At 46.9% G+C, this 24,221-nt stretch overlaps 2 pseudogenes; one reads left to right on the forward strand and one right to left on the reverse strand.

Annotated features, from left to right (window-relative positions):
• Positions 1-1,491: 1,491 nt before the first annotated feature.
• LOC115645020 lies at positions 1,492-16,574 on the reverse strand (annotated as a pseudogene).
• Positions 16,575-20,217: 3,643 nt separating this feature from the next.
• On the forward strand, positions 20,218-22,571 carry LOC115645021 (annotated as a pseudogene).
• The last annotated feature ends 1,650 nt before the right edge of the window (positions 22,572-24,221 follow it).

The raw sequence follows: 24,221 nt of genomic DNA on the forward strand, positions 1-24,221 counted from the left end.
CGGTGAGAGAAGGATTTGGCAAAGTGTCATTTTCCTCTGCTTCTGTGAGCAGTGTTATTATTGATTTATTAACTTTTAGTGCTTATGAACATGCAAGGTATGTCCAGCAGACTGACTTCTAAATCGTCCAGCATCTGTCATTTAGACAGAATGGCATGGTTCCAATGAAATACTATGTACAGTATGTGATGAGGTTAAATTTCTATTTTAAACACTCTGAAAGAACAAAAGAAAATATACATTTTGGGTGGAAAAAACTTTATAAAAATACATCTCAAGGCAAATATTATGAAATTCAGAGCTAATACTGATTCTCTATCATTAACTGGGCTTGTTGTGCCTGGGATTTGCAAACAGGACTTACTGTGTTTTCAATTATCCTTTTTATACAGATCTGCAACACCTGTGAATAAGAGAGCTAATTATTAAGCACTTTACTGTGGACTTCAGGAATGGTCTACATAATACTTAGTCCTGCCATGAGTGCAGGGGACTGGACTAGATGCACCTCTTGAAGTCCCTTCCAGTCCTATGATTCTATGACTGAGTCTAAGGTGGCCATGGACAACAGTAGGAGAGATTAGAGCTCCACTCCCCCAAATCATTCTGCAAGACTAATTTAGACCTGCCCACATCTTGTCTGCAGGCATGGGGATAAGGTCATGGCCTGAACACTGAGGTGCATTCTCCTGTCCTATGAAGAAATAGGTGGGGAGGGACAGACGCTACAGAGCCATGACTCTGGCCCCCATAACACTAGCCAGGAGAGCAGGCTCAGCAAAGTGGGTGGGATGCTGCACTCTGTAAGGGGCTTGTGGCAAATTGCCAGTACTGTTATGCTGGGTCTCACACTCTCTCTTCTTTGGGGAAGGTTCAGGGCACCATTGCTTGCCTCTGAATCAGTATTTAATTAGCCCACTAGTGTCCTGGAGTGGAGAGGAAAGGGAGGGACCTGGGCCCACCCTCTTCTCCAGGTCCCAACCCAGGGGCCCTGAGGTTTATGGTGAACCACTTGAACTAGCAGTTCCTTCCCCTGAGCTACTTCCCTCTCCTGCCCTTCAGCTTGTGAAGGGGCTTCTAGCCCTCCTTCTACACAAGCCAGTTGCCCCTTTCCTAGGGTTTTTTTAGATTTCTCAGCTCTCCACAGTACTCCTCCAAACTTTCCTTTTGGTTTCTCTTCAAACTGTTCTCTGTTTTAACTCCTTCAAATGCTTCCTGCTCCAACTCCCACACTGTCTGACTGAAGCAGGGGGGGGTTTATCACATGACTGACTGCTGGTGCTCCAATTGGCTTCAGGTGCTCTAGTTAATCTATAGCAAACCTTCCTCCCCCTTGCAAGGAATAAGGCTCCCTGCTAACACTCTCCTGCTGCCCTCTGGCCATGCTGTATCACAGGCTGCAGTAGATTACTGTCCCCCTCAGTACAGCAGAGGAACACAGGAGAAATTGTGCCTCAGTGTGTGTTTCTGAGGCAACTTATGCTCAGGGCTCTAATTAAAAGCACACACTAGACCTACACTTGGAATTTCAGCTTCAATTCCCAGTTGCATGGTGAACAATGATGTTATTTGGTAGCAGAGAATACTACAGTCTTGGGGGGAGCAGAATCTGCCTAAGAAGAGGATGCTGTTGGTTTTGTTGTGCCTGATGAAGAAGAGGAAAGGGTGATCTGCCTTAAATCTTACAGAATTAACAGATGCTCTCACTACTACATTACTGCACTGGTATCTGCAGCCTCAGTGCCCTCTTCACTGACCTCAGTAAAGAACTTGTGAAAACTTGTGACAAAAAACAGATCATTATTCTCAGACATCGCTGTGAAGCCAGCTTGGCTCTGACTGAAGACATCTCACATCCCCATACTGCCCCAAGTGGACTTGAGGTTATAGCTCTCTTCCAGCTTGGTCCTGGGCAGAAACAACTCCCCTTCAGACATTTTCATCATTTCTGGGCTGGTCCACTTGAATACTTCTCAGAGGTCAATTCCCTCTCTAGCTGCAGTGAGTTAAGAAAGAGAGGGATTTAGACAATTAAAAAGCAAAAGGAAATCATGAGTAAATGAAAAAAAAACTCATCATAAAAGCATGAAATACATACATTGCTACCACCACGGATATTGCCATCATTATAGGATATGCCACAAGCAAAAAGGGTTTAGCCCTGCAAGGTTCTAAGTAACGTGTGCTCCCATTTATCTAAATGGGAGTGGAGGTGACCTTACATGCAGGGTTGGGTCCGTAGAGCAGTTCCTTGTTTTTTCTATTTAAATGCCACATGGGAATGTTCCCTCTTATGCACAAATAGAGCTCCTGTTAATATTAATAGAACATCCACATGTGCATGCAAGGAAGATTTGATGATCTGAGGATTTGTTGTCATTACTGAGGTATTATAAAGGGGAACAAGTTAAGGAACTTAGAAGGTGAGAGATAGAGACCTCTATTTCTCTTAAAAAGCAGCACATCTTGTCTAACAAGCCATCTTTAGTTCAGCAGCCAGGGATTTCCTGCTGAGGAACTACAGCTGGTTCATCTACAGGAAATGCTGGCACAAGAACTTTTGAGATATCTTCAGGTAGAACATCCACCCCTATCCCTGACCCACTCCCAAAATGCTGAGAGGAAAGGGGCTTGTCCTTAGAGCTTGTCTGAAGAGCAGAACACTTCAGGCAACTCCCCACTCTGGTCTAACGAACCAAGGCAGATTTATCAGAATGTATGTGCTGGTTTGGTGGGGTAATAGGGGTATTGTCATCACCAACCCACTCCATCTCTCCAGCACTACATGCACCTGGCCATTCTCCTACCTTCTCACAAGCACCTTCCAAATGTTTCCCTATATTCAATATATTGTCACATACCCCATTCCCACCTTAACTTCCACATCATGCTTTCCCTCTTTATAGCAACACATCATAACCTTCACAATTGCACATATGTCTGTAACTATCCAGTCTCTGAGGCAGAGTTTAGGTTTTGCATTACCAATGTGAGTTAGAGGAATTGTTGTGTGTGGTTGTCCATCTGTATATGTGGAGGTGGAAGGGAGTTCCCTGAGGAGGCGCAGAGTCAGTGTCATGTTGGTTCTTGTCAGGTAGTGTGAATCAAGGTTGCCTTTCCTGCCTTTGAAGGTTAAGTGAGTGTGTTGTTCTACTAAGCAACCTTCATTAGTTATTAAACTACAATTGTTGGAGGCAGGGAGCAATACAGCTGTAGGCTGAAATCAACCCCCTAACGCATGATTCAGACTAGTGCCGCTGTTGAACTTTCCTATTCCCAGAAGAATAGCGGATTTGTTTCTCTGATATTTTGGTTCTAAAGAATACCATTCTTCTTCTTCGAGTGATTGCTTATATGCATTCCAGTTAGGTGTGTGCGCGCAGTGTGCACATTCGTCGGAGAACTTTTACCCTAGCAACACTCGGCGGGTTGGCTGGGTGCCCCCTGGAGTGGCGCCGCTATGGCGCAGGATATATACAACAGCCGACCCTGCTACCCTTCAGTTCCTTCTCACCGCCCGCGTCGGTCGTTGGAACAGTGGAGTGCAGCTTAGCTGACCTCCACCTTCCCTAGCTACTCGTAGTCTCTTCTAGTTATATTCGTAGTATAGTTTACTGTTATTGTATTATATATATAGATATAGTTCATTAGAGTTAGTTATAGTTCATAGTTATAGTTGTTAATTAGTAAGTGTTGCGGGGTTCTGGGGATAGCCCCTTCCCCGCACCCGGTGCCGGAGCTCATGCCTGGCTCACCGGGTTTCAAGCAGTGCTTGGCCTGTCATAGGCCGATGCCAACAGGAGATCCCCACGAGTCCTGTTTGAAGTGCCTAGGGGAATCGCACTTATCGGCCAAGTGCCCAATTTGCAAGGCTTTTAAGCCTAGAACAAAAAGGAGCGGGACATTAGATTGAAGCAGCTCCTGATGGAAGCGGGCCCTGACCACCGTCGCCCTCGGCACCGAGCATGAGCCAGTCGATGAGCAGAGGCACCCCTACGGCACAGGTGTCGCCGGTACACCTAAGGATTCCCAGCACCGGCACTGCCGGCACGAAATCGACTCCGCGGCCGCTCCCTCTCCCCGAGGTCGAAGACGGCGAAGGGCCAGATGACAACACTAGTCTTGAAGCCAGATACTGCGCTAAGGCTGACCGCCCGGCACCAACACCTGCCGCGGCACAGCCAAAACTGGTGCCGTCGACTTCCAGCCCCATGAGGGCAGTTGAGTCCGGCACCCGACAGCTCCCCGGCACCGGCCGTGGTAGAGCTCACTTTACCATCGACCTCGGAGACTTTCTTCCGTGGCGAGGGACATGAGTCGCCATCACCAAGCGGCACCACCCCTACCCCGGCACCACCGGTGCGGGTATTGCAGTCCCTGGGCAAGCGACCCTGACCAGACCGTCGTCGGTCAGCGTAGGGACCGGCACCGATCAAGATCACAGTCCCACCACCGCTCTGAGTCGAGACGTCGCTCCTGATCTCGACGTCACTCTCGGTCCCGGCACCGGTCCTCGCCATGGCACCGGTCAGACTCTCAGCACTGGTTGGACTCTCGGCACCAATCAGTCTCTCGCTCACCAACCCGCTACTCGCGGTACCGCTCCAGCTCCCGGCACCGTACCAGGCACCGTACCTCCCGGAGCAGATCAGGGCGTAGAGACTCGAGATCCCGGTCGACCTCCCGGCACCGGGCCGGTCGCAGGTCCCGGTCTCGTTCCCAGTACCGCTATGCGTACTGGCACCGGTCCCCACGACTGAGGGGTGCGAGATCAGTCGGGACTTTGGCTCCAGGTTTTTCTGCTCCACCTTGGCCGTCCAGACACACGTCCGCATCCTCCCAGGCAGGACAGCTATTACGACCGGGACCGGGATACAGAGGTACCGGCGGGGGTTTTTCCAGGACTCTCGGCCGCAGGACATAGGACCTCAGCAGTGGTCCTTCTGGACACTCTGGGCGTCCCACCAAGCCCAGGGTGCCCCTCTGGTCTAGACCCGCTCTGCTGCCTCAGAACATCGGGCACCAGAGGCCACCATTTCCCGCCCCCCTGCGGTTGAGTCGGAAGAGCATGTAACACATCCTCCGGACTCCCCGGGACAGCTGGAGCAGGAACCCTCCCAGGAGCAGGAGGCCGTCCAAGACCCCCTCATTTCCCCGGGTATCCTCCTCCTCCTCACTGAATGAGGCTGTGGCAGGGACCTCATCATCAGGGCCCCCGCCGATAGACCTCAGGGCCCATCAAGACCTCCTGCACAGAGTGGCCCTCAACATCAACCTCCCAGTGGAGGAGGTCCCGGAAGTCGAGGACCCCGTAGTGAGCATCCTCTCTGCTGATGCTCCCACCTGGGTTGTGCTGCCATTCATTAAGACCATCCAGGCCACTGCCGACACCCTCTGGCAGTCTCCAGCCTCCATTCCACCGACGGCAAAGGGAGTTGAAAGAAAGTACATGGTACCCTCTCGGGGGTACGAGTACTTGTATGTCCATCCTCTTCCCTCCTCCTTAGTTGTCCAGTCGGTCAACGAAAGGGAACGACATGGCCAGCAGGCACCGGCCCCAAAGTCCAAAGAGGCCAGACGGATGGATCTCCTGGGTCGTAAGGTGTACTCAGCAGGGGCCCTACAGCTCCGTGTGACCAACCAACAGGCTCTACTGAGCCGATATAATTACAACACTTGGGCTGAAGTGGGTAGGTTCTCTGAGCTGCTACCCCCGGACTCACGCCAGGAGTTCAACGCATTCCTGGAGGAGGGTAAGAAAGTGGCCAAGACCTCTCTCCAGGCCTCCCTAGATGCGGCCAACTCAGCAGCCAGAACCTTGGCCTCGGAGATTACCATGAGGCACATCTCCTGGCTCCAGGTCTCTAACCTACTTCCGGAGCTGCAGTACACCATCCAGGACTTACCCTTTGATGGCAAGGGTTTGTTCTTGGAGAAGACTGATCCCAGGCTGCAGAGCCTGAAGGATAACAGAGTCATCATGCGCTCACTGGGGGTGCATACCCCTGTAACCCAGCGTAGACCCTTCAGGCCCCAAACACACCGCCCGTATTTTACACCTCGCCAGAGGCAGGACCTCAGTAGAAGGCACGGGCGGGGGGGCCACAGATGCCAGTCCGGTTCACAAGGGGGCCAAAACCATGGGCCCTCAAAGGCACCACCGGGCCCCAAGACCAACTTTTGAAGGTGCGCCCGGGGACGGCGTACCAGCCTCAGGACAGGATCCTTTCCTCCCTTCTCCAACCGCCTCTCCACTTCCTCCTGGCGTGGTCCCAAGTGACATCGGATCTTTGGGTTCTGCGCACAGTGAGGCAAGGATACCACCTCCAATTTGCTTCATCACCACCCTCCTGCCACCCTTACTGGTCCCTCTTCAGGGACCCCTCTCACAAGCAAGCCCTCCTACAGGAGGTCCAATCTCTCCTCGCTGCAGGAGCTATAGAGGAGGTACCTTTAGACGAGAGAGGAAAGGGGTTTTACTCCCGATATTTTCTGATTCCCAAGTCCAAGGGAGGCCTCAGACCTATCCTAGACCTGCGCGGACTCAACAAATGGATGCTCAAGTTGAAGTTCCGCATGGTCTCCCTGGGAACGATTATCCCATCCCTGGATCCTGGAGACTGGTATGCCGCCCTCGACATGAAGGATGCGTACTTCCATATTGCCATCTTTCCACCGCACAGGAAGTACCTTCTCTTTATGGCCAACCACCAGCACTTCCAATTCATAGCCCTCCCCTTCAGCCTCTCCATGGCCCTGAGGGTGTTTACGAAGTGCATGGCCGTTGTTGCCACCCCCCCTCCGCCGGCAACGGATACATGTGTTCCCATATCTGGATGACTGGCTCTTCAAGGGGTCCTCTCAGTCTCAGGTACGGCAGCACGTCAATATAGTTACAGACCTATTCTCCCGGTTGGGACTACTCCTCAACACCAAGAAGTCCACCCTGGTCCCCACGCAGAGGCTGGACTTCATAGAGGCAATGCTGGACTCCACTCAAGCCTGGGCCTACTTGCCTCAGCCCCGCTTCCAAGAGATCGTATCGATCATACGAAGCTTACAGGCCTCCCCGATCACCTCAGCTCGCACCTGTCTTGGACTCCTGGGGCATATGGCCGCATGTTCTTATGTGACAAAGTATGCCAGGCTCCGCATGAGACCCTTCCAAACGTGGCTCCATTTGGTCTTCCGCCCGGGCAGGGACCCTATAGACATCCTGGTGACGGTTCCCCGCAGGCCCCTCCGCTCCCTCGATTGGTGGGTAACTCCATCCCTGATATGCGCAGGGATGCCGTTCCATCAACAGCTGCCATCAATGACCTTAACAACAGATGCGTTATCCCTCGGCTGGGGGCCCACCTAGGTCATCTGCGTACCGAGGGCCTTTGGTCGTCCCAGGAGCTGACACTCCATATAAATGTCCAGCAGTTGAGGGCAGTCCGCCTTGCCTGCCAAGCTTTCCAACAACATCTGCATGGCCGTTGTGTTTCGGTGTTCACGGACAACACAACAGCCATGTACTACATCAACAAACAAGGAGGGACCCGCTCGTCTCCCCTGTGTCAGGAGGCCATTCGACTCTGGGACTTCTGTATAGCCCAGTCGATAGATCTAGTGGCGTCCTTTCTTCCGGGGGGTCCGGAACGCTCTGGCGGATCGGCTCAGCCAGTCCTTTCTATGTCACGAGTGGTCAATAAGGCTGGATGGCATCCATTCACTCTTCCGGAGGTGGGGATTTCCCAGCATAGACCTGTTTGCCTCCCGCTCGAACAGAAAGTGCCAGGAGTTCTGCTCTTTTCAGGGTCTCTCCCCGGGGTCGATCACGGACGCATTCCTCCTGTCATGGAGGCACCACTTGTTGTATGCCTTCCCTCTGTTTCCCCTGGTGCACAAGGTCCTGTTGAAGCTCCGCAGGGACAAAGTGCATCTGATCCTGATCGCACCTGCGTGGCCCAGACAGCAGTGGTTCACCACCCTGCTACATCTGTCCATGGACACCCCAGTTCCCCTCCCTCTCCTCCCAGACCTGATCACACAAGACCACGGCAGGCTTCATCACCCAGACCTGCGAGTCCTCCACCTCACGGCGTGGCTCCTGCGTGGCTAAACGCAGCGGAGTTGAGCTGTTCCGCTCCGGTTCAGCATGTTCTCCTCAGCAGCAGGAAGCCTTCCACCCGCTTCACGTACTTGGCAAAGTGGAAACGCTTCTCTTGCTGGTGGGCAACTCAGGGCGTTACTCCTTCGGATGCCTCGATCCCCACGGTCCTAGACTACCTCTGGTACCTTAAGCAACAGGGCCTGGCGATATCCTCTCTGAAGGTGCACTTAGCGGCCATATCCACCTTCCGGCCAGGCGAGGACGGCCACTCCGTGTTCTCCCACCCCCTTGGTCCTCTCGGTTCATTAAGGGCCTAGAGCATCTCTATCCCCCCATACGTCGCCCTGCCCCTACCTGGGATCTTAATTTGGTCCTAACCAGACGTATGCTCCCACCATTTGAGCCGCTAGCGACTTGCTCGCTCCTGTACCTATCATGGAAAACAGTCTTCCCTGGTGGCCATTACATCGGCCAGCTGGGTCTCCGAGCTGAGAGCTCTCACGGTGGACCCCCCATACACTGTTTTCCATAAAGACAAGGTACAGCTGCGCCCTCATCCGGCGTTCCTCCCTAAGGTTGTGTCTGCCTTCCATACCAACCAGGACATCTTCCTCCCGGCCTTCTTTCCAAAGCCCCACTCTTCTCGGCGGGAGCAGCAGCTACACTCCTTAGATGTACGCAGGGCACTCGCCTTCTACACTGAGCGAACAAAGCCATTCCGAAAGTCTCCCAACAGTTTGTGGTGGTCGCGGAATGGATGAAAGGCCTGCCAGTCTCCTCCCAGACAATCTCCTCTTGGGTGACTGCATGCATCCATGCATGCTATGACCTAGCTCATGTCCCTTCGGGCCACCTTACAGCGCACTCTACTAGAGCTCAAGCGTCATCAGCCGCCTTCCTGGCGCGCGTGCCTATCCAGGAGATATGCCGTGCAGCGACCTGGTCATCGGTCCACACCTTCACCTCGCACTACGCGCTGGTCCAGCAATCTAGAGATGATGCAGCCTTTGGGGCAGCAGTTCTGCATACTGCCACATCTCACTCCGACCCCTCCGCCTAGGTAAGGCTTGGAAATCACCTAACTGGAATGCAGATGAGCAATCACTCGAAGAAGAAAAGATGGTTACTCACTTTTGTAACTGTTGTTCTTTGAGATGTGTTGCTCATATCCATTCCACACCCGCCCTCCTTCCCCACTGTCGGAGTAGCCGGCAAGAAGGAACTGAAGGGTGGCCGGGTCAGCGGGGGAATATATTCGGTGCCATAGCGCTGCCACTCCAGGGGGCACCCAGCCGACCCGCCGAGTGTTGGTAGGGTAAAAGTTTCTCCGATGAACGTGCACGCGGTGCGCACACACCTAACTGGAATGCATATGAGCAACACATCTCGAAGAACAACAGTTACAAAGGTGAGTAACTGTCTTTTCCTTTCTTTGGCCTCCCACAAGAAGTTCTTCTCACCTGCAAACATCTTCCTCCGATTCCTGTACTTTTCTTAAAATGAAGCACCTGCAAGCCGAGTTTGTAAAGATAGTAAAAATATTTGAAGACAGCTATCTAAAATAAATGTACACACAAACTGATTTCTAGTAACCTAACTGTCAAAACCTTCTATTTATTATAATTAGTCATCAAAGATGTTTGCTACTTAGCCTCCTAAGGACACTATATCTATGATTTTCAATGAGGATTTGAATGTAACTGAGACCGAGGTCAGAACCACACAGCTGGCTTAATAACAGATAATCATTATGAATCAGATGGAAATTAAGTTAGACATATATTCAGGCCATGTGAAATTCATGATGGCTTCAGCCATTTATTATTATACTCCATTTATTATGGAGCATCATTGATGTGCTAGATGCTGTACAATATATAAAGGCACAGTGCTTCCCCAAGGCGGGTTTACAACCTATATTAAAAGATAATGCAGTTTAGTTATATAATATACCAAATGGCCATATGAAGGTGTAATCACAGAGCCATCACATGGTAATGATCAGATAAACTTATGGTCAAAACATAGATTGATTAATTTTGTCCCATTTTAGCATCTTTTCTTAACTCTGCAACTTGTACTCTGTTTCTAAAAACTAAAATCTATACTAAATTATGATGAAAATGTGTAGTCCTTATTTTACTGCATGACATGGATGTTATCATTTAATCTGCCCTGTAGGGCAGAGTTTAACTACTTCAGAAGAAGTTTCAAAGAAACCTAAGTATGTTTAATACAAATATTACATTACCTCAGATTCTTGTGAGAGACAAGAAATTACTTGCCTCATCTGTTCGGTTTTGGTTCTGTTTTTAGGCAATAAGTACATTTAGCAATATAAAATAGTGTGCTTCCTTCTGGCCTACATCCTCCACTCTTACCGTCCAAAATATTTCACCACCTATGTTTACCCCTCCTCCCCACCAATTTCCAGAATTTTCTATTGTAAAGTTTGCCTAGATTGTTGACATACTGTGTATTTGTTTGGCAATAAAGTTTAGAAATAAAATCAGATTGCAGTTCACTTTCCTTCTAACCTACGTTCTACACCCCAAGCACCTATCCTGCTTAGGTCTGCACCTCTCCGCATCTTTAGGTGCCTAAATATCTTTGGTAGTCTGGCCCTCAGGCCTTGGACTCTTCAGGTTCTGTGGTTGTTAACAGGGTCCATATGGAGTATCTAAACAAATGAATTCTTTTGTTATGAGAAGACTAACAAGAGAGTGACAAAATAAAATCTTGTTGTTCTGCTTCAGGGGAACAATAATTTAGTGCTTGGCCCACTTCTTTGCAGTGTTGTACCATCTCATAGCCAGAACTATCACCTGCAGATATTATCCTTACTTATCTAATTTAAGATTGTAAGGAACAGATTTTAAGTTCCTCTGTTGGTTGCACCGAGTGCAGTGTTTGAATTGCAGATATGGCAGGGGAATGTTTATGATTAATTAAAACAACTCTGACACCGTGAGGTTTTGAGCTCTACTCCTAAGCCTGGAAGACTATGATATTCAACACAGGATCACACAGCTCTCGTGCAGCAAACCTGTGCTGGGGGATGAGGAATAGCTTTCCCTTAGCACTAGAAGCAGCAAAAGGGTGCCATTACTGAGGTATTATAAAAGGGGAACAAGTTATAAGTTAAGAGACTTAGAAGGTGAGAGATAGAGGCTTCTGTTTCTCTTGAAAAGCAGCAGACCTTGTCTAACAAATCATTCTTAGTTCAGCAGCCAGAGATTCCCTGCTGAGGAACTACAGCTGGTTCATCTACAGGAAATGCTGGCACAAGAACTTTTGAGATATCTTTAGGGAGAGCATCCACCCCTATCCCTACCCCACTCCCAAAATGCTGAGAGGAAAGGGGCTTGTCCTTAGAGCTGTCTGAAGAGCAGAACACTTCAGGCAGTTCCCCTCTCTGGTCTAATGAACCAGATTATCAGAATGCATCTGCTGCTTTGGTAGGAAAATAGGGGTAATGTCACCACCACCCCACCCCATTTTCTCCAGCATCACACCACACCTGGCCATTCTCCTGCCTTCCCACAAGCACCTTCCAATGCTTCCCTATACTCAATATATTGTCACAGACCCCACTCCCACCATAATTTCCACATCATGCTTTCCCTTCGTATGTCAACACATCATACTTTTCACAACTGCACACATGCCTTTAGGATATGTCTGTAGCTATCCAGTCTCTGAGGTCAGAGTTCAGGTTTTGCATTACAATGTGAGTTAGAGGAATTGTGTGTGTATGTTGTCCATCTGTACATGAGTGAGGTGGAAGGGAGTTCCCTGGGGAGGTGCAGAGTCAGTGGCATGTTGTGTTCTTGTTCAGGAGAGTGAATCAAGGTGCCTTTCCTGCCTTTGAAGGTTCGAGTGAGTGTGTTTTGCAGTTAAGCAACCTTAACTTGTTATTAACTACAATTTTTGGAGGGTGGGGAGCAATATAGGTGTAGGCTGAAAACAACCAACTAATAGCATGATTCAAACTAGTGCCGCTGTTGAACTTTCCTATTCCCAGAAGAACAGCGGATTTGTTTATCTGATATTTTGGTCCTAAAGAATATCATCTTCCTTTTTTTTGGCCTCCCACGAGAAGTTCTTGTCGCCTGCAAACAGCCTCCTCCGGTTCCTGTACTTTTCTTAAAATGAAGCACCTGCAAGCCAAATTTGTAAAGATATTAAATATATTTGAAAACAGTTATCTAAGACAAATATACACACAAATTGATTTCTAGTGACCTAATTGTCAAAACCTTCTATTTATTATAATTAGTCATCAAAGATGTTTGCTACTTAGCCTCCTAAGGACACTATATCTATGATTTTCAATGAGGATTTGAATGTAACTGAGACCCAGGTCAGAAACCACACACCTGGCTTAATTACAGATCATCTTTACGAATCAGATGAAAATGAATTTAGTCATACAGTCAGGCCAAGTGAAATTCATGATGGCTTCAGCCATTTATTATTATACTCCGTTTATTATTGAGCATCATTGATGTGCTAGATGCTGTACAATATATAAAGGCACAGTGTTGCCCCAAGGGTTTACAATCTATATTAAAAAGACAATGCAGTTTAGTTACATAATACACCGAATAGGCATATAAAGGTGTAATCACAGAGCCATCACATGGTAATGATCAGATAACTTATGGTCAAAACATAGATTGATTAATCTCGTCCCATTTCAGCATCTTTTCTTAAACCCTGCAACTTGTACTCTGTTTTCTAAAAACTGAAATCTATACTAAATTTATGATGAAAGAGTGTAGTCCTTATTTTACTGCATGACATGGATGTTATCATTTAATCTGCCCTGTAGGGCAGGGTTTAACTACTTCAGTAGAAGTTTCAGAGAAACCTAAGTATGTTTAATACAAATATTTACGTTACCTTAGATTCTTGTGAGAGACAAGAAATTACTTGCCTCATCGGTTGGGTTTTGGGTCTATTTTTTAGGCAATAAGTACATTTAGCAATATAAAACAGCTGTGCTTCCTTCTGGCCTACATCCTCCACTCTTACCGTCCAAAATATTTCACCACCTATGTTTACCCCTCCTCCCCACTAGTTTCCAGAATTTTCTTTTGTGAAGTTTGCTTAGATTGTTGACATACTGTGTATTTGTTTGTCAATAAAGTTTAGAAATAAAATCAGATTGCAGTTCACTTTCCTTCTAGTCTACGTTCTACACCCCAAGCATCTATCCTGCTTAGGTATGCACCTTTCTGCATCTTTAGGTGCCTAAATATCTTTGATAGTCTGGCCCTCAGACTTTGGACTCTTCAGGTTCTGTGGTTGTTAACAGGGTCCATTATGGAGTATCTAAACAAATGAATTCTTTTGTTATGAGAAGACTAACAAGAGAGTGACAAAATAAAAATCTTGTTGTTCTGCTTCAGGGGAACAATAATTTAGTGCTTGGCCCACTTCTTTGCAGTGTTGTACCATCTCATAGCCAGAACTATCACCTGCAGATATTATCCTTACTTATCTAATTAAGATTGTAAGGAACAGATTTTCAGTTCCTCTGTTGGTTGCACTGAGTGCAGTGTTTGAACTGCAGATTTAATGTGATTTAATTCATGTGCTCGTGGTTTAATTAAAACAACCCTGACACCATGAGGATTTAGAGACTGGCAGGCTTTTGAAAATGGAGGGATTGAGGTCTCTCTCCAGCTTTTCTTTCTGTTTCAGCCCCACTAGCATATATGACATTTCATGGCCTAGTCACATAACTTGTTCATTCTGAAAGGCTGTTCTTTTGTAAATCCATCCTTAAATTTCTTTGCCCCATTTCCTTTGAAGTAGAGGGCATTGACTAGCACCAACTTGGTGGGTGAACCAACAGAGTTGACAGGCAATAGCACCTGAATTTTAACTTTAGGAAATAGTGAGACAGTAATATAATTGTGCAGCTTTTATGCCTGGAGTAATCACCAGATTCAAGTTTTGGAGAATATATTTAAGAAAAAAAGCACTATTTGATACCATACTTGTAGAGCAGCTTCCTGTCTCAAACATACTGAGTTGGACTTTGTAATACCCTTCAATGACTTTGCCCTACTCAGGCTGCCTCTCGCTAGTAATAACCCTGATTGATAGTCTTAAGCTACATTCCTCCCATGGACAGAGAAAGAAGACTGAAGTCAACATTAGAGGCAACTTAGATCAGCATAAAAGACCCAGTGGTGTAGACGCATACATTAATAGGTTGACTTAGGGCAGCTTCCATCGACCTAATGCTGTAGGTAGGGCAGGCCTCAGAGTTTATCACACTAGCTGCAGAACCTCAGGCTTGTGCTGAAACATCTTTACCTCTTTGTAGTTTTGGAGGAGAAAAGGCCTACAAACCCCTCTGAAGAATTTAGGCAGAGTGTACCCTTTCTGTCAGACTGTTTCATGACACTATTTATAGCAGAAAATGAACCCCCCAAACATACTGCATGGAATCCCATCAAACACATTTTGCTATGTAAGTATTTGTATGAGGCCCAATACTGTGGTATCTTATTGCCTTCAAACACATATAGGTTAAATTGTTATCCTAAATATTTGTGCAAATGGAAAGCAGGTAGTCACCAGTGTTTCCCCTGTGGTGTGAGTAGTGTTATAACTTTCAAATGTGGTTATCTGCCTGCCTCCAACTGGGGTAGTGAGGCAGCAGCCATTTTGTGTTTCAGTTCAAATGCAGAATGTAACAGAATGAATCAACATTTTTTCTCTCCCCTCATAAACATTTAGGGTGGGAAAATACATGATGTCTCTCTGTGAATGGTTAAAAGAACAGTCTTGAGATCACGTTCAGTCTGGCATTCAACACTAGAATTGATCTCTCTTTCTGACTTCTGCTGCTGCTGCCATGAAATAAACAGCTCATGGCTCTGTGTGGTAATATTTTTTGATCAAAAGTAAGTATTCCTTCAAGGCAGGGAGAGGGACAAGTCTTACATATTATTTGGCAAGATATCTGTGCCAACTGCTGCCAAATAGAAAAGAGAATTCACGTTATGACACAGTTTACTAAGAGCACAAAGTTCTGTCTTCAGAGAAGCAAAATGTTTTTAGTTATATTTGTTATCAATCATTTACTCATCTACGATTGTTCATGTTCAGATATAGTCCAGTCTGGAAAGGGAAATAAAAAGAATTCTCTATCTGTAATCTTGATCTGAGTACAGGTCTATCTCATCTTACGCGGGGGTTCCGTTCTGCGGTTAGCTCGTAAAGCAAAAACCGTGTATAGTGAAAATTACATTGAGTTGAATGCACTTCAGAATTGACTACAATACAGTGTTTAAATTGTTATTTTTCTCTTTTTTTTTTGTTTTTGCCAACCGCATAAAGCTGAAATCGCACATATTAAATGCACGTAAGATGAGACAGACCTGTATCTACAAAGAGTCAGTAGGAAATAAATCTTAAGGGATAATAAACTATTTTGCAGATGTAATTAAAATATTTGCATTTATGTCTTGTATGTTTTGTTGTCATAGACCAATCATAAAGATGAGTTGTAGATGAACTGCTTCACTTACTTTATTGAAAGGTGATGATTTCTCTCCATATAACTGGTTGACACTTTTAAGCAGGTAATTTTTAGTTGGTTGCTTAATTTCAGAGCTCAGGGCCTGAAACCTTGCATGGATGTTGCTTGAGTTCTCCAAATTGGCCTTGAAAGAAGGAAGAAATATTCTGGTTATTTATCTGCGATTTCTAGGTTAAGTGATTCAGAACTTCTAATATAATATATTACACATAGCTCCACTGGTTACAGTTGCATGTAATATTCTGTACAGTTACTCAAGTAATTTTTATGGACTGTGTGTCCAGACAGTGGACACACCATAGACACTTTGTGATCAAGAGAGAGCTGAATATAAAGGACTGAAATATAAAGTTATCTAGAGAGATTATTAAAAAACAAAGCACATGCACAGAGATAGTGATAGTACAGTGTCTGTAAAATGCATGGAGAGTTAGCTATATGATGCCTATTAGCATTTATGAACATCACATAACCAAAAATTCCCATGTATCACATTGGAAAGTTTGCCCCAAATGTGTGGAACTAGTGATTCCAATATTGGCTGATAGTGTTAGTTTGAAAACCGTTTGTATTCTTGCACATGAAGCAGATAAAATTATCACAACATGAGGTGAACTGAGTTATTTAAAGTAAGTTAAACGGGGCCTCTGATTTGGGCACAGTTTTGCAAGGTGCTTATTACCTATGAGAGTTAAGAATATATAAGATAAGAATAGCCACCCTGGATCAGAGCAATGATCCATCTAGCCCAGGATTCTGTCTTCTGACAGTGGCCAGTGCCAGATGCTTCAGAAACAATAAACAGAATTATCGAGTGATCCGTCCCCTGTCATCCAGTCCCAGCTTCTGGGAGTCATAGGCTTAGGGAAACCCAGAGCATGGGCTCATGTCTCTTACAATCTTGGCTATAGCCATTGATGGACCTATCATCTATCCTCCATAAACTTATCCAATTCTCTTTTGAACCTAGTTATATTTTCAGCCTTCAGAGTATCTCCTGGCAACAAGTTCCACAGGTTGACTGTGCTGTATAAGAAGTACTTCCTTATATTTGTTTTATACCTGCTGCCTATTAATTTCATTGGGTAACCCTGGTTCTTGTGTTATGTAAAGGGGAAAATAACATTTCCTTATTCACTTTTCCACACCATTCAGGATTTTAAGGGCCTCTATTATTTCCCCTCTCAGTTATCTCATTTTCTAAGATGAACTGTCCCTGCCTTTTTAATCTCTTCTCTTATAGAAGCTGTTCCATTTGCTTAAGCATTTTTGTTGGTCTTCTCTGTGGCATTATTATATTGTCTGTTTATTATCTATCATTTCCTAATGGTTCCTAATATTGTTAGCTTTTTTAGCGCCTCTATGCACTGAGCAGATGTTTTCAGAGAACTATCCACAATGATACCAAGATCCCTTTCAATGAGTGGCAACAACTAATTTAGAAATTTTATATGTACACTTGGGATTTGTTTTTTGATGTGCATTATTTTGCACTTATCAACAATGAATTTCATCAGCCATTTCATCGCCCAGTCACGTCATTCTTTGCAGTCAGCTTTGAACTTAATTATATTTAGTAATTTGTATCATCTGCAACTTTGCCACCTCACTGTTTACCCTTTTCCCCCCAGATCATTTATGAATTTGCTAAACAATGCTGGTCTCAGTACAGATCCTCAGGTGACCCCTCTATTTACCTCTCATCCCTGTGAAAACTGACCATTTATTCCTACCCTTGTTTCCTGTCTTTTTAACCAGTTACTCTTTTATGAGAGAACTTTCCCTCTTATTCTATGGATGCTTATTTTGCTTAAGCCTCTGCTGTTTCCCACAATTCACTCCTTCCAACACCCCCATGCCCACTCCTTCCTCCGCAATCGGAATAAATCAGGGAAGAACTAAGCCAGGCACGCCAGAGCAAGCGAAGAGCTGTTCCCAAAGTAGCCCTGACGGCGGCAGATCAGACAGCGCCAGAGCTGCCACTGGAGTAGCGGCGAGTCTATGTCTACATCTACAATTTTGCAGCGCTGGTTGTTACAGCTGTATTAGTACAGCTGTATAGGGCCAGCGCTGCAGAGTGGCCACACTTACAGCAACCAGCGCTGCAAGTGGTGTTAGATGTGGCCACACAGCAGCGCTGTTGGGCGGCTTCAAGGGGGGTTCGGGGACGCGAGAGCAAACCGGGGAAGGAGACCAGCTTCGCCGCGGTTTGCTCTCGCGTTCCCCGAACCCCCCTGCAAACCGCAGGGAAGGAGACCTGCTTGCACGGGGGTTCGGGGAACGCGAGAGCAAACCGGGGAAGGAGACCAGCTTCGCCGCGGTTTGCTCTCGCGTTCCCCGAACCCCCCTGCAAACCGCAGGGAAGGAGACCTGCTTGCTCGGGGGTTCGGGGACGCGAGAGCAAACCGGGGAAGGAGACCTGCTTGATTACCAGAGGCTTCCTCAGGTATGCTGGGATACCTGCTTATTCCACGGAGGTCAAGAAAAGCACTGGTAAGTGTCTATACTTGATTACCAGCCCTGGATCACCAGCGCTGGATCCTCTACACCCGAGACAAAACGGGAGTACGGCCAGCGCTGCAAACAGGGAGTTGCAGCGCTGGTGATGCCCTGCAGATATGTACACCTCCTAAGTTGCAGCGCTGTAACCCCCTCACCAGCGCTGCAACTTTGTGATGTAGACAAGCCCAGACTATCTCCCTGGATCTCCTGCTCCACCCACAGATCTCAGCCGGTCTCCTCCCCACCAGGCTGGGCAGGGGGCGTGGCTGACAGGGTGAGTGGCCGGGCAGCCCGAGCTGCCAGGGAGCTGCTGCTGCCCTCTCTTGCCCCCGGACCAGCCCGCTGCGCATCTCTCCCGCCTCAGGCCCGCGCTGCCTGCCCTGGACGTGGAAAGGCAGAGCCCAGCTCTGAGCAGCACAGCCGGGGATCCTGCCCTGCCGGGGGACCCCCGTGGGTCGGGCACCTGGGGAGTCAGTGTCCCTCCTCTCTGCCTGCACGGGGCTGGGGAAGCAGCTGACAGTGCTTGCCTCTCTCAGCCCTTGCACTCCCTCAACTTGTACCTCCCCCTATTGCTCCTTCACCACACCCCTTCCCCTTGTACTCTTCCTTCACCCCCTTGTACCCTCCCCCAGCCTCTCCTCCCGCACCTCCCCTCTTCCCTGAACCTCTTCTCCCGCAACTTCCTGATCCCCCTCTCCTCCTCCACGAGTACATCACACCCCGCTTCTCTGCCAGTGTCGAGCCCCCAAGCACCCCCACACCTGCTCCTCTGCCTGAACCCTCTTTACTAGATCCCCATCCCTTTCTGGGTACAAGGTTGGAGGGTTAGTCCCTATGCCTTCCATGTGCATTTGGAGCACTAAAGATGGGGTTGCGGGGGGACGGGGGCAAGATTTATAGGAAAATGAAATAAAAATAGGAGAAACATTTTGATCCCCACTGCAAGTGTAAACGGGGATTGCTGAGGTGAACGAGGAGGTCACTTTGGTTGGGGGGGGAGCCCAGTGCTGGGGCAGCAGGGCGTGCGAGTGGGTGGAGTGAAGAGAGAATTCACTGTGGGATGGCGGGGGGGGCACTGGTGGGCAGGGGGTGGGAGCCCAGGGCTGGGGTGGGGGGCAGATAAAAATTATTTTGCTTGGGGCGGCAAAAAAACCTAGAGCTGGCCCTGACTGCAGTGCACAGACCAGAGTCAAAGTAAACATATCCTAAGGTTCCTAGTACCCCCTACCCTGCAATGTTAACACTCTAGCCTGTTGCCCACCCTGTTTCCTCACTATGAGGGTGCTACTGATGGAACTCAGGTGCTCACAAGGCACGCACGCAGGAGTACATAAACAGCATAATGAGCTCCTTTGGTGGCTGTCTTAGTAGAATGACTGCAGTCAGGACCAGCAAAGCAAGCACATGCTTGGGGTAACACAATTCCAGTTGCGCTCTTGGAGTTTGGGGTGCTTAATTTTTTGCTTGGGGTGACAAAAAACCTAGAGCCGGCCCCTGACTGCAGTTTGAGAAGACTTTATACTGAACTACCATCTAATCTGAAAATTGGGCTCTCCAGCTCTAGGCCAAGGACGTCAGTCTCCCGGGCTGTCAACCATTTAAAATTAAACTTTTCAATTCTTAATATTTAAAATAAGATGCTCAGCGAAGGTGGTTTTGTTTCTTGGGATTTTTGGCCAATTTTGAAGTTTGATATAATATGAGGGTACCAGAAGAAAAACACACATCCCAGCCTGGCTGCTGCTGGCTGTGGAGTGGCGAAGTGCATCCCCATGGCTGGGTGCAGTGTGCTCCAGCACCCTTTGGAGATCCCTTATCCCTGCACTCACTGTATCCCAGGAGTAGGGATCAGGGATCCCCAGGGGGCTGTGGGAAAGTTTTGGGGACAACTCCCAGTCACCACCCTCACAGTGCTCACTGCACCCCTGCAGATACAGCTCCAGGGAGACCGGGGGGGGGGGTCCAGGGGCAAGGGACAGAGAGCAGATTGGGACCAAGCACTGTCCTACAGGAAGAGGGAGCAGCAGAGCTCTTGGCTCAGCACAGCTGAGGAGGGATGACCCTCAACATCTCAGTGACTGTGAGCCAGTTCTTGCCTGTCAGCTTTGCTCCCTCCTCCAGGCAAGCTCCATGAAGCAGCAAGGAGTAGCTGGAGCAGTGGGAACTGGCTCAGCCAGGCAGTAATGGCACTTCTGGTGGCTGCCTTGGCTGCCTGCTCCTCAGCTGTCAGGAACTCTGGGATACATCCGGAGGACTTCTGGGACCCGAAACAAGCACACAGGAAACCAACAGGGCTCAACCCTAGATCCCAGCTTAACATGGATCCTGGGCTTAAATTGTTGTGTAGATACAACCTCCGTGTCAAAGCTGAGACATTGAAATATCAGCATAAATAGTGAAAAATACATTGGTTCTATGAAGTATCACTTTTTAGCAATCCTAACTAGTTATAAGCAGCACAGGCAAGAAAATTTAACTTTCATTCTTAACCATATTGTTTTCACCTGATCCTTTAAAAGTGACATTTGTCCTCCTTTGCCTTGTTGCAGAATAGAAATAAGCCAGTGCAGATGATGTTCCAGAGAGGGAAATTTAATTGGACCTACATACAAACAGTACACACGCATATTGTTGAGCTCTCATATGTCAATAATGACCTCAGCGCACACATACTGCTACCAGATGACATCAGCAATGACATAACTGGCTTAGAAATGGTAAAGAAATTAATCATATTAATACAGAGAATTCAATTGTTTTTATGTCCTAGATGTTTAAATGGCTGCTGTCTTATGGTAAGTGATGCTTCATTCTTGTATTAGGAACAAGTGAAAAGATCTGGCTCAGGAAAAATTAAGAACAGACCAACACGTTGTCTAACACTCAGAGAACCTGAGCCTTTTTTGACCTTTGACAAGATTTTCATGGACCCAACACTTTTTTTTTTTAGTTCTTGCTGTCATCCAGTCCTAGACGCAGAAGCCCCCACATCCTCCAAGAAAGGCAGTTCTTTCAGACCAAGCAGAACCGGAGACTATTAGAACCATTGACAAAAAGCCAGGATAGATGGGAAAACTTCATACTAAACTATTTACATCTTTGAAGTTTTTCCCCAGCCCTAATCTGTAAGGACATCAGCACCAGTGTAATGAGTCTGCAGCCCTTACTCAGTCAAGACTCCCATTAACTTTAACTGGAGTTCTGCTGGGACGGAAGCTCTGCTGGATCAGTTCCAAAGATATGCTAGAATGCCAAAAACTCAAGACATACAATATGGTTACTATCATGTACAACAGGACTCTGCTGCTATTACTCTACAAATACTCAGTACTGAAAGTACTCACTATGTGGGGTCAGGAAGGAATTTTCCTCCAGGTCCACATGGCAGAGACCCAGAGGGGTTTCACTTTCCTCTGTGGCATGGGGCATGTGTCACTTGCTAGTTTGAACAGGAGTAAAGGGTGGAGTCTCTATAACTTGAATTCTTAAACAAGATTGAGGATTTCAGTAACTCAGACAGAGGTTATGGGCCTATTGCAGGAGCAGGTGGGTATGATTCTGCAGCCTCCAATGTGCAGGATGTCAGATTACAGCCAGAAGGAATTATCATGATTATCTAAACACAAATCTTCCAGTTACTACAGTAACCTACTGTAAGAAAACACGCTGCTTTACAGTTGAGAAGACACCTGTAAACTAGCCAGAAGCTTTTCAGTGATCTTCACTATATTTGTAAACCATCTCTATAGTTTCTCCATTTAGGATTATGAAGAACATCAATGTTAAGGAAGTTTCATTTTCACTATGTAATTTTTGATTCTCTCTTTTTTAATTAACTGTAGCTAGAAAAAGACTGGTTGTATGAGACATTATCCAGATGGACCAGCTCAGAAATGTTGGAGAAAACTGAAGTGGATGTGTATCTGCCCAGGATCAAAATGGAAGAGAGTTATGACCTCAAATCTACTTTGAGCAGCATGGGGATGCGAGATGCCTTCAGTCAGGACTGAGCTGATTTCAGAGGGATGTCTGAGAAAAATGATCTGGTTTTGTCAAATACTTTTCACAAGTGCTTTGTGGAGATCAATGAAAAAGGCACTCAGACTGCAACTGCCAGTGCAGCTTCTATGACATCACGAAGTCTCATTTCTGCTATTCAGTTTGCAGTAGATCACCCTTTCCTCTTCTTCATCAGGCACAATAACACTAAGACCATCCTCTTCTTTGGCAGATTCTGCTCCCCGTAACCACTCAGATTTCTGTTGCTGAACAGGATCTTGCAGCAGCAGGACTATACCACAAAGACATCACCTCAAGTGTCTAAATAGCTTGGGTAATTTTACTTCACTTTCCTGTATTATTGGCCAGTCTTTGTAGCTTGGGGGACAACAAATAATGCAAATTACTAAGAATTTTTCTCTTCTGTTCATGTGGTTAGAGGACTTGATAATGATAATATCTGGCTACAACCCTCAAATGCACAATAAAATGCACTGTTGCTTTTTCCAGTGATTGCAAATTGCTCTTTTCTTAGTGCAACCACAAAGCAGAAGAATAAGTTTGATATAGAGAAATACATCTCAGGAATAAAACAATTACCTGTGCAGGCATACAAAGAGTACACGAGTAGGTGCAGATTGGACCACCCCCACTGAAGTCAATGGAGCTTGGCCATTTATACCAGATGAGGATATGGTCCACAGTCTCATAAGTTATATTGACTTAACAGAGGCATGGCTAGCAATGCAATAAACCATTTGAATGTAAATGTTTTGTAATCTTTACATTTCTACTGGCATTTTTTCTTGTTTGTAGACTGCTTGCAAGTGTTTGGGAAAAACGGGTAAACAGTGAATGTCAAAATTTGCAAATGATACAAAACTTTCAAGACAGTTAAGTCCCAGGCAGACCATGAAGAGTTACAAAAGAACCTCTCAAAACTGGGTGACTGGGCAACAAAATGGAAGATGAAATTCAATGTTGATAAATGCAAAGTAATGCACATTGAAAAACATAATCCCCACTATACATGTAAAATAATGGGTTCTAAACTAGTTGTTACCACTCAAGAAAGAGATCTTGGAGTCACTGTAGATAGTTCTCTGAAAGCATCCACTCAATGTGCAGCAGCAATAAAAAAAAAAGGATAACAGAATTTTAGGGATCATTAACAAAGGGATAGATAATAAGACGGAAAATATCATGTTGCCTCTATATAAATCCACGGTACGCTCACATCTTGAATACTGTGTGGAGATGTGGTTGCCCTATTGCAAAAAAGATATATCGGAATTGGAAAAGGTTCAGAAAGGGGTAACAAAAATGAATAGGGGTAAGGAATGACTTCCATATGAGGAGAGATTAATAAGACTGGGACTTTTCAGCTTGGAAAAGGGATAATTAAGGAAGGATATGATAGAGGTCTATAAAATCATAACTGGTGTGGAGAAAGTAAATAAGGAAGTGATATTTAAATAAGGGAGCTGCTCAGTCCGCTGCCTCTGGGGTTCCCGTTGCTGGCCCCTTGCCAGCCGGGGTCACCCCTGCTGCAGCCGCACTCAGTACCCGCTGCTGGCCTGGGGGAAGGAACCCCAGGCTGAGACTCCAGATGGCAGGAGCCGGCAGCCGAAACCCCAGGCCGGCAGTGGGCTAAGACCCCAGCTGGCAGGAGCTGGTGGTGGAAACCCCAGAGCGGTGGCAGGCTGGCCGCTCAGCCCGCAGCTGCTCTGGGTTTCTGGCTGCTGGCCTTTTGCCAGCCGGGGTCCCCTCTGCAGCCCCACTCACCTTGCTTCCAGTTGGAGTTTCAGTGCAGGCCCCCTGCCAGACATGGTCCAGACTTCTGACCCTGCTCAGCCCTACCGGCTGCCAGGTCCACTCACCTCAGCTGCCGATCTGGGGTTCCAGCCACTGACCTTCTGCCAGCCAGTTATCAACTTATAACTCACAAGCCTGCGTGCAGCTTAAAGTATCTAAATAGATACCACCAGACATTGGAAAACTCTGCAAGGAAAAGCAAGGGCAAGGATCAGACTAAACTAATAAGATCTGCATTTTAATTTA

This window comes from Gopherus evgoodei, chromosome 2, assembly GCF_007399415.2.
Source record: "Gopherus evgoodei ecotype Sinaloan lineage chromosome 2, rGopEvg1_v1.p, whole genome shotgun sequence".
Taxonomy (NCBI): Eukaryota; Metazoa; Chordata; order Testudines; family Testudinidae; genus Gopherus; species Gopherus evgoodei.